This window comes from Mercenaria mercenaria, chromosome 2, assembly GCF_021730395.1.
Source record: "Mercenaria mercenaria strain notata chromosome 2, MADL_Memer_1, whole genome shotgun sequence".
NCBI lineage: Eukaryota > Metazoa > Mollusca > Bivalvia > Venerida > Veneridae > Mercenaria > Mercenaria mercenaria.
The window spans coordinates 31,604,906-31,617,185 of NC_069362.1; the positions used below are offsets into that span (position 1 = coordinate 31,604,906).

The 12,280-nt window shown below is 35.9% G+C and overlaps 2 protein-coding genes across 3 annotated transcripts in view; both read right to left on the reverse strand.

Annotated features, from left to right (window-relative positions):
- Window positions 1-12,280, reverse strand: part of LOC123563638 (tubulin polymerization-promoting protein family member 2-like) — a 132,556-nt gene that overhangs the window by 35,835 nt on the left and 84,441 nt on the right. The gene's annotated exons all lie outside the window — the stretch shown is intronic.
- LOC128553008 (tubulin polymerization-promoting protein family member 2-like) overlaps window positions 1-12,280 on the reverse strand; it is a 39,715-nt gene that overhangs the window by 9,188 nt on the left and 18,247 nt on the right. The gene's annotated exons all lie outside the window — the stretch shown is intronic.

A 12,280-nucleotide genomic window follows, 5' to 3' on the forward strand; every position in this document is an offset into this window, starting at 1 on the left:
AAAACCTTTTGACTATTGATGCAGTAAGTGTATAGTAACATCCATCGACTATAAAGTTATTCTACTTTTCACAATTTCGTGATTTGGTGCCAAACTACATGTTAACGCAGCTACAACAATCGGAAGATGTTCAGGTCAATATGTCTACATATCTATACCGTATAACTGGTTATTTCTGCGGGTAGGTAATTTCTGCGATATTTTGCGGGTCTCTTCCAGCCGCAAAAATTAAATTCGCAAATATTCCGTAGTTTCGTATATCGGATCGCCCCGTTTGTCGACTCCTTTTACCTGTGTACTTTAAACACACTGGCCATAGCTTTATCAGGTCAAGTGGTTCCAACGTTGTTTGAGCGGTGAATTTTACGCCGATCAAATGGAGAAATATGGCCGATACTACAAATTTCCGGTATTGTAAGTATGATTTAAAGGAATTTCTATCCGTTAAATAACGAATCAAATGAAAACGATGAGTGCACCTGGAGCACAAATGTGTCTATAATTTAGCACATATGTCCATTTAGCTGAGATTTGTGCCGTTTATTCAAACACTTCTGTACAGGCCGGCGGGGGAAGGAGATTTTTGACAGTTTTTGACAATATCGCCTCAAATATAGTGTTAATCGGGAACAAGTAACCGTTCAAACACTTTTTATGTAAAGGGCTACCTCTTAAAACAAAGAGAGTGTATTTTCATAGAATTATTCAGCGTTGTTTCTGAAAAATCGGCCGAAAACCTAATGCAACGCCGTTTCGAGTGGGTCGCTATGCAACGCAATTAAGTGGATACCGTTCTGTGTCTTACTTGCGAAGTCTTATCCGTCCTAAAAACAGTCATTAAAGCCTAACAATGAATAAATTTAGAGAGTTTTATATCATTATAATGATCCCGCCATTTCTAATAAATGGTACTTTTACATTTTATGTTAGCTTAACATTTAACATAATTTTGTGGACATTGTCAAAGAACATCAACACAAAAACATAAAGCAAGGATGAACATCGAACAATATCATTAAGTAAATAATAGTAATAGTTCGTAAAAACAAGAACCAGTTCACGGATTTTTTTCTCCCCCACGAATGGTACTGAACAGCATACCGAAATCGGGTTGACTCTTTAAATCAGTATAGTTACAGTTGGTTACCTTTTAGTCCCTTAAAACCAATACATTGCGATTTCATTACTGATTTGTTGTGCATTTAAGCTGTTCATACAAAATAAATAAAATTTGGTCCATGATAAAAGTATTGATCAGTTGTTTGTATAATTTTTCATTCATATTGCTGGTGTAGCGTTCATTTATTTTCAGAGAGATAAATCACAGAGAACGTTAAAATTGGCCAGGGAAAAGACAATATTTTATTTGTCCTCCATAAAACAGAAACGACGTAATAAACCTCTATGGTCGCCGTTCAAAAATGAAAATAGAAATGAAATACAGACACCAATGAAAGAAAAAAAAACGGACCAGCAATACTAATAGAGACGTGTCATCAAACAAACGATTAAGAGCGTTTTCCCCATGTCCTCAAAGTGAATACACCCCTCTCCTACCCCCCACCCACAAAAAACGGAAAAGACTGCTAACTCAAACTTCAAGCACCAAAATATCAAGAAAAAAAAACCTGTTTACAATAAGGTATTAAAAGAGAGAGTTTTATGTGATGAAATGTGTGAAGAATTAACAGAGGAAGAGACAGATATTTAGACATTGCAAGCGACAAGGCTATCCTGAGACAACTTTCTGAAGCAAAAGATACAGTATTTTACAATATTTTAACTCTTATCAAATCGAATATTAAAGTACCCTTTGGCAAACATCGCCTATCTTCTTTGCTTAGAATCAGTTAAATAGTAAAACTGCGGCACATCTCTATTAGTATTGCTGGTCCGTTTATTTTCTTTTATTGGTGTTTGTATTTCATTTCTATTTTCATTTTTGAACGGTGACCACAGAGGTTTATTACGTCGTCTCTGTTTTATAGAGGACAAATAAAATATTGTCTTTTCCCTGGCCAATTTTAACGTTCTCTGTGATTTATCTCTCTGAAAATAAATGAACGCTACCACAGGAATATGAATGAAAATATGTACAAACAACTGATCAATACTTTTATCATGGACCGAATTTTATTCATTTTTTATGAACAGGTCGAATGCACAACAAATCAGTAATGAAATCGCAATGTATTGGTTTTAAGGGACTAAAAGGTAACCAACTGTAACTGTACTGATTTAAAGAGACAACCCGATTTTGGTATGCTGTTCAGTAACATTCGTGGAGGAGATAAATATCCGTGAACTGGTTCTTGATTTACGAACTATCACTATTATTTACTTAATGATATTGTTCGATGTTCATCCTTGCTTTATGTTTTTGTGTTGATGTTTTTTGACAATGTCCACAAAAATATGTTAAATGTTAAGTGAGCATAAAAATGTAAAAGTACATATATTAGAAATGGCGGGATCATTATAATGATATAAAACTCTCTAAATGTATTCATTGTTAAGCTTTAATGACTGCTTTTAGGACGGATAAGACTTCGCAAGTAAGACACAGAACGGTATCCACTTGATTGCGTTGCATAGCGACCCACTCGAAACGGCGTTGCATTAGGTTTTCGGCCGATTTTTCACAAATAACCCTGAATAATTCTGTGAAAATACACACACTTTGTTTTAAGAAGTAGCCCTTTACATATAAGTGTTTTAACAGTTACTTGTTCCTGATTAACACTGTATTTGATGCGACATTGTCAAAAACTGTCAAAAATCTCCTTCCCCCGCCGGACTGTACAGAAGTGTTTGAATAAACGGCACAAATCTCAGCTAAACGGACATATGTGCTAAAACATAGACACATTTGCACTCCAGGTGCACCCATCGTTTTCATTTGATTCGTTATTTAACGGGTAGAAATTCCTTTAAATCATACTTACAATACCGGAAATTTGTAGTATCGGCCATATTTCTCCATCTGATCGGCGTAAAATTCACCGCTCAAACAACGTTGGAACCACTTGATCTGATAAAGCTATGGCCAGTGTGTTAAATTCCTTAATCAATTTTTAACATGTGTGTTTTAACTGTATTTCATGCATGAAATAAATTTTAAACCTTGTAACTTGTACCTCACTATACAGAGCCACGTCCCAAACATTAAAGCAACTCTCCATGGATAATCGCAGAAGTTAGATTAACCTCACTACAGAAATCCGCAGAAATTAAAATCGCGCAAATTAGTATACCCATTTTCATGCCCAAAACGCAAAAATGTGTATGTGGTTGGCATGGATGCCTTGACGGCCACTCAAGAAGTCTATAGTTGGAATCCCGATATATGCACTGGACATTTCTGAGATGCTCTTGAGTGTCTCCCACCCAAATAAGCCCGGCATTGGTTCTTTCCAGGAAAGAGGGATCTGTGTGCATCGGTGCTCAACACCGGGCACGTAAAGAAACCGGCAATTCACAAAGAGCTAGGCTGTGTTAGCCGGACTGGTCTGTATATGGTAAAAAATTTGTTTCTCTGTTCCGGATACTTTGTCCCACTCAGTCCGTCTAGTCTGTCTAGCCTATGTAATAACATCAACAGAGACAAAAATGCGAAACATATGATCAAGTAAGGTCTGAATAAATTCAGATGTGTTGAAAGAAAAATCATGTAAAACATTATGTTACTGATCAGTGCTTTCATATCCCACTACTGTTACACGTTCTATGATATGGATATTAAAGTCAATATTTTAGGTACAGTCGTTTGTAAAACGTGTCGCGCATGTTAACAAACAGGAAGGCCATAGTGGCCCTACTCTGAAGACCTGGCCTTGACTATTTAACAGTTAGTATATGTAAAGCACGCGGAATCATAAAAGGTAACAACTGAGTTTAGTAAAAAGTAAAAGTAAAGGTCAAGTACTCCCATTTGAACAATTTGAGATAATTCAGACAAATGTAAGCAGTTTACAAGAAGTCCCTATGTTTAGATCTAGTGGTCCCTAAAAGGGCCAGCTGCCCTTGGTCAGTTTAACAAATTTAAGAGATTACTTTACAATTACGCTAGAATAAGTGTAATGAAAATCCTGCAAGTGGTGCATGAGAAGAAGGGATATTGTAAGATCTACCGGTGTAGCGTGATTATCACACGGTCGTGACCAGGTCCACGGTTTATATATGTTTTTCAAAACCTGCCCACATGCTTATTCTTTGTCCAATATTTGCAAAATTTTGCATATTAAATTCTCAAAGATAGCTTTTGTAACTTACATAATTTGATTTTGATTTTTTCCCCTGAAATTCAAATATATTGAGTTGAATATGCCCGATTTGACGTATTTTACCGGCTTTTATGGTGCTTCTAAAAAAAACTTACAGAACACAGTAACTTATCTTTTCCACGAATCAGATTGTCTTAAAACTTGCTAGAGGTGTTAAATGTTGTGCCTGGGACTGTTGATTGTGAATAGCTACTCAAAATAATAAGATTTACACGCTCTGAAAATGACCTTTTTGTCTAAAAATCTACGAAAAACATGGTCGCGATGTGCAAATAATGAGTTGGTTATTTCAAAACTGTCCTACTATTCTTCAGTAAAACTTCTTGTTAATTTAAGACTCTAATAACTTGCTTGACATACCCATGGGCAAATATCTGTTATCGGTGTAATTACACCTTTGCAGAAAAGTGTGATTCGCAGGTTTTAATTTCATCATTCGCCGCCTGAAGAGACAAGATGGCGGAGCTTGCGAAATCGAAAGTAAGTAGATCTGCACTTTTGAAATAAAATATTGTAGATTCTCGATCTTTCTGATTGACAGTCACTTGTTTATCTTATTTATCTGTTTCCACATATAATAATTATAGATCTAGTAGATTACATACAACCAGTTTAATAACACCTAGTGTGGATGCTCTTAAGGTACATTCTATAGCCAAAATATCGACATTTTAGTGCTTTTCTTTACTACCATTTTGCGAGATTTTACTGAAAAATTCCAAAATTTGATGAATGAAACCCTATTGAAATTGATTAAGCTCTCTTTTGAAGTATATATCTTGAAAAATAAATGCCGACTTTCACCTGAAAATCCGGACAGAAGACAGAAAAAATATTTTAGGCCATGTTTTTTTCAAAATCGACAGCTACTACACGCAAGCAGTATTCTGTTTAAAATTGTGACCAAAACCTACCTAGATGAAAGATCTACTTCCTGCGGGCAATCATTTTTTAAATAAATTTGATGAAAAGGCCTGTTAGAGTCGATCATTTCGGATAATTTTTATTTTCTCTTTTTTTCATACAAACATCATCATTTCACTATTGATTTGAAATAAACACGCGTATTTATGATAAAAATCCTTAATATCATTACAAGGCCAATACACATAAAAGTCAGATGTGTCAATTTTATTTTTAGAAACGGTTGCGGTCACAAAGTAATTGACAGAATTAAATGTAAATTTCAGCATATTTTTTCACATAAAAATGTGTTTGTGCGTAGAAATGTGATCAGGCTGAGCACATGGCCTTATGGATTACATAATTTCCGGCGCTTAACGTAAAAACAGTTTAAGGACAGGATTCACAAACATTCAATATATGCTTAAATGTACATAGCCATACATTATGCATATGCATATAATTCACGATAGTATCGCATATGGAAGTAACTGGAATAAATTTGGACTATTTCCTTCGGATGTTTACATGACTGTGCTGTCAAAAGGCCTCCCATGTGTTTACATTTGACAGGTCGACTTGCTCTTGCAGGAACGACGATTAGGTAAATTTATAAATTAATTATTTTGCAACGAGTGCAAAACAAGATTGATAATCAGTCGTCTGTATTTCAAGCCCAGGAAACGATTTGCCCAGTCATTTAAACGGGTGGAGAACATGGTATATAGATATATGCATGCAGCCTACTGTCACCAGAGTTTCTGAAGATAAATCATCAGATGCAGAATTAACGCACTGACCCATTTTTTATACTCATAGATAGCAAATCGATCAGAATGAGTCATTGTCATAGCAAATAAAACGTTTATGCACTTGTTGCATTCAAATTGACATAATTTGAAACTTAGAAAGAAGATAGCCAGAAACCCTTTGCATAAATTAATACATGTATGATTGGACCACAGGTGGCAGTAACGTACCTAGGATACAGTATGGGTCCATGAGCCATATGCACTTAAATTTATTACAATTATAATGTTGTTTTTTTTTGGGGAAATAATGACAAAAAGCCATTTTAATAATAAGTTTAAGTGCATATGGCTCATGGACCAATACTGTATCCTAGGTACGTTAATGCCACCTGTGGATTGGACGTGAGCCTGAATTGTACGGTTAGCTATGACGTCTTGTGTTTGTTTCAGATGAATACCTGCACCATGGAAATATTGTAGAACTAATTTGTAAACTGTCGTGGAACCTGTGTTCGGCTCGCACAGTTCATATTAGGCTATTCAACAGGAATGCATGATGAAGACCAACAGTACAGAAAGGTAAATGTCAATATTCATAGAGTCTACAATATTCTTGTATTAAAAAGAAGCGATGTGTGTAATAAAGTGTTCCGTTTGGACAATAATGACTTTTTATTTAAAACTAAACCGCGATGCAAGATGGTACGATGACGAAAACGCGATGGCGCGATGGCACGACGATGAAACAACGATGGTACGATGGTTAAAACGCAACGGCATGATGATGAAATCGCGATGGTACGATAGTGAAATGTCGATGTAATATCGCGTTTTCATCATCGTACCATCGCGTTTTCACCATCGCACCATCGTGCCATCGCGTTTTCATCATCGTACCATCGCCTTTTCATCATCGTACCATAGTATTTTCACCATCGTGCCATCGCGTTATCACCATCGTACCATCGCATTTTCACCATCGTGCCATTGCGTTATCACCATTGTACCGTCGCGTTTTCACCATCGTGCCATCGCGTTATCACCATCGTACCATCGCGTTTCACCATCGTGCCATCGCGTTATCACCATCGTGCCATCGCGTTTTCATCATCGTACTATCGCGTTTTCACCATCGTGCCATCGCATTATTACCATCGTACCATCGCGTTTTCACCATCGTGCCATCGCGTTATCACCATCGTACCATCGCGTTTCACCATCGTGCCATCGCGTTATCACCATCGTGCCATCGCGTTTTCATCATCGTACCATCGCGTTTTCACCACCGTGTCATCGCATTATTACCATCGTACCGTCGCGTTTTCATCATCGTGCCATCGCGTTATCACCATCGTGCCATCGCGTTTTCACCATCGTACCAACGTCTTCCAGTTAAAAAGGCGTAGTTCCGTGCACTTGAATTTTTGTCAAAAATAGATGAATGTATCTCAATGTATTTTGTGAGAAGAAATTTACCATTTAGATTCTGCTGTTTTGCAAAATGTTTTTCAAAATGTTCAGTGCTCAACTCAATAAAACTGTGTAAAATCTTCAAGGCCACGTCCTTTGTATTTATGTATGCATGAAAGTAAATAAAAAGCTGGATGTAATAGTTATTCTTGTTAGGATGTAGAAGGTACATAGTGCAATGTGAAAATGAGATTTATTACTGACACATATACTGTACCACTGCGCATGACCACCGGAAGGCGATGGTACGATGGTGATAATGCGGTGGTACGATGGTGATAACGCGATGGTACGATGGTGAAAACGTGATGGTACGATGGTGATAACGCGATGGCACGATGGTGAAAACGCGATGGTACGATGGTGATAATGCGATGGTACGATGATGAAAACGCGATGGTACGATGGTGAAAACGCGATGGTACGATGATACGATGGGGAAAGCGCGATGGTACGATGATGAAAACGCGATATTACATCGACATTTCACCATCGTACCATCGCATCATCGCGATTTCATCATCGTGCCATTGCGTTTTCACCATCGTACCATCGTACATCGCAGTTTAGGATTCAATAAAAAGTCACGATTGTCCAAACGGAACACCGTAGTGTAAGTAAGCAAACGAAAAGATACCTCTGCATAGCTGAAAAGGTCAAGGGTCTGAATGAAGCATGGTTTAAATATTAAAAAATTGACTGACAATACCATAGATTACACCAGATTAATAAGTACTATTTAGTAGAATAATAATTATTTTTCATGGCATGCATGAATTTTTCAACTACATCAACAGTGTTGTAGGCCTAATTAAAGCAGTGAAGCTACATGAGTAGTTTCAAAATACATAAATTCACAGTCTTGTCAAGATTACATATAATGTTAATTTTAATAATTATTTTTCATATGACATGCATGAATTGTACAACTACATTAAAGTTTGTACATCAACAGTGCTGTAGACCTAATTAAAGAAGTGAAGCTACATGAGTAGTTTCAAAATACATCAAATCACACTTGTCTAAATTCCATATAATGTTATTTCTAATATGCATGCATGAATTGTACAACTACAGTTTGTACCTCATGCAACTGTGCTGTACATAGGCCTTAAATTAAAGAAGTGAAGCTACATGAGTAGTTTGAAAATACATAAATTCACATTTGTCAAGATTCCATATAATGTTAATTTTTGATAATTATTTTTCATATGACATGCATGAATTTTACAACTACATTAAAGTTTGTACCTCTTGCAACTGTGCTGTAGGCGTAATTAAAGAAGTGAAGCTACATGGGTAGTTTCAAAATACATAAATTCACACTTGTCAAGATTCCATATAATGTTAATTTTTAATAATTATTTTTCATATGACATGCATGAATTGTACAACTACATTAAAGTTTGTACATCAACAGTGCTGTAGGCCTAATTAAAGAAGTGAAGCTACATGAGTAGTTTCAAAATACATAAATTCACACTTGTCAATATTCCATATAATGTTAATTTCATTATACTCATAGTTTTTTATACTGTACTTATTTCAGACGAAGAAGTAAATTTATCCAAATAAACAATGGGACAATGAATGTTATAAGTAACAAGAAGAAGACTGCATTTTTATACAGGTAGGTGTCAGTGTTTTGAAAATAAATGTGACATTTACTAAAGCATTTAATAAACTAACTATAATAATAGATTCTAGATTTATGTATTTCTCAAAATTGTTTTAATATAAAGTGTCAGCAATTGAATTTTAAAGAGAAAGCACACTTAATTGTGAAAGTAAAATTTATGTATATATAAATGTGCATGTTGGTCTTTTATTGCAGTTGAAGTATGATATGGTGAATAAATACCCTCAGTGCAGCCTTGTGGAGCTTTAGCTAGATCATCAAAAAGGTACATGATAATTGCTGCTTTTATTAAATTCTTTCATGTATATACTAATTATCAGTTCATATGAAACTTGGTACACAACATCAGCATTAAGTGGACAGGGCTATCAAATTTGATTATTTGTTCCTTCAATTAATATGCCATTTGTTTATCTTTAAATTATTATATCACAGCTACCTTGATACCTCGTGTATTAAAACTCCTTCTGCAAATTCAATCAGATTCAAATGGATCATGGTATACTTCATGGCCAGGCAGCAGACATACGCATACTATAGTGAATTTTACATCTGGTGACCCATTTCTTAACTTATGGCCCTTTTTGGACTAAATACATGTTCTACAGTATGTACTCAGCTCCTCCCCTACATTCTATCCAATACCCTTGTAACTTGTTATACATATTTACTATAAATGTCAGGGCCTTTATCTATTTCAGGGATGTTATGCACCCCTTTTGGAGATAAAGAACATAACTCAAGAAAAAGTAACCTGAAATTAAAGTCTGGCAATATGTGCATGCCTACTTCATGTTGATAATTTCATTTAGGACATGCCAACCTCGCACTTATCGTATTTTCAACAAGTTGGTCAAGATAGTATCAATAAAATATCTCCCCCGCTTAGGAAGGCTCCTACATCATTAAAAATTAAAAAATTCCAGATTATATGAAATAGTTCTATTGAAGTTTTGCGCCAGGTGTAGGCTGCAATGTTTTTCTGCTCTGCAAAATTGTATTATTTTGCAAAAACTAGTGATTCTAGAGATTGGATTTTAAAATATAACAGTTATATTTGTATTTAATGTACTCCTCTCCTCCTCCAGTTTTCATGCTGTGTCACAACGGAAATGTAAGTTGAAATGAAATTATCAATATAAAGTAGGCATGCACATATTGCCAGACTTCAATTTCAGGTTACTTTTTCTTGAGTTATGTTCTTTATCTTCAAAATATCACAAATACACTTGTACATTGTGTATTCCTACTAACAGTTTCAAACAGTTCAAAAGAAATAGTTATATTATCAGCATGAAGTGATCATGTGCATAGTGTTAGTTGAAAATGAAGGTGTATGAAGACATAATTATAGACAAATATATATCATCTGTTAAAATTCGATACGCGCCTGAACACCCAATTATTTTATACCCGTTGATGCAGAAATCATTCTTGAATAATTTTATGTATCATATTGGTATATATATATAAAGCTAAGACAGCCCGTGCGATTATCACAGCTATACCCGGAATCGTGCGATTCTCACGCCGCCGCGTAATTATCACATGCGTGGTAATATTACCACGCGTGTGATATTCACGCGACACCGGCAGTAAAACGAATCAGTTGCTCCAATTTGAAAACAAACTACGAGAATACTTTACAATGATGCTACAGACCAATTTTGATGAAGATACACCAAGCGTTTCATGAGAAGTTGTTTAAAGGGTTTTCTGTGTTTACATCTAGTGTCCCCATTTGAACAATTTTGATAGAAGATCCTTGAATGATTCTATATATCAAGCTGAAGATCCATAAAGTGATTCATGAGAAGAGGTCATTTAAAGTGTTATATATATATATATTTAGCCCTTGTGCCCCCCCCCCCCACTCTACCCAAAATGACCCAATTTGAACTTAAATGGGAGAAGACCTAACATTGATGCTTCAGACCAAGTTTAATGAAGATCCATCAAGCTGTCATGAGAAGAAGTCATGTCAATATGTTTTCTGATTTAATCATTACTTGTCCCCATTTATAACAATAATTTGGGAGAAAAACTTACAAAGATGCCCTTGGCCTCCATTTAAATAAAACTGAGGAAACTTTACAATGATGCTACAGACCAAGTTTGATGAAAATCCATCAAGCGCTTCATATGAAGAAGTTGCTTGAAGGTTTTTTAATATGATGTTGCTGATTAAGTTTGATGAATATCCATCAAGCGTTGCACGAGAAAAAGTGGTTGAAAAGTTTTCTATTTTTAGCTCTAGCGGCCATGAAAAAGGATGAGATGTCTTAATGAATAAAACTATTAAAATACTTTCCAACGAAGCTGCAGACTAAGTTTTATGAAGATCCATGCAGCGAATCAAGATGAGAAGTCGTTTCAACAGGGAAAGCCACGCTCCTAAAACGCCGTCTACCTACACCGCAACAACGGACACACATACACGCTCCCCCACCCCCCACACACACACCAAGATTGGATTTTTGGCTCAGTTTTTAATAAACTGGTGACCAACATACTGCAGAATTTATCTTATGGAATTATCTTTGGATTAATGAATAATTTGATGTAAAACAATTGCAAATTGACAAATATTGGAGTAAAGCAGTTCTGGTGAACAACATCTCACTCGAAGTTATGACTAATCCATGTAGACAGTACGTTAGAGGCCAATTATTGAATTATAGATTTGTGCCTAGGATGTATACAATACCAAATGAAGAAACATCAGCTGGAAAAGTATGATCTTTTGAAATACAGAGGTAAACGAGCTGGTCGCCCGAGGATAAAGCCTAAAGCTGATGTTCACTTGACAAATTTGACCCAAATTGAACTAGATCATACATTCATATTAAATGCCCACAGAAAGAAACAGTTATAACTTTCAACTGGTACCATAATGTCTGTGCGAGGAAAGACTGCTGTCCTTCTCCAGCACATATTGGAGGAGGGTATAGACATCTGTTTGATAACTGAAACTTGGCTGCAGCGGAATGGTGATGATGTTGTCAGAGGAGAATTGTCTCAGGATGGTTACTGCTTTGATCGACCGTAAAGGTGAAGGACTTGCCCTATTATACAGAAACAATCTCAAAGTGTTAAAATGTCCAGGAAAACTTTCAGTCCTTTGAATGTGCTGAATGGAAAGTATATAGCCAATTGTTCATCCTCTACATCTTCTCGGAGAGACATCCAGTGACTCAGGCTATGTTCATGACAGAATTCACTGAGTTGAACAA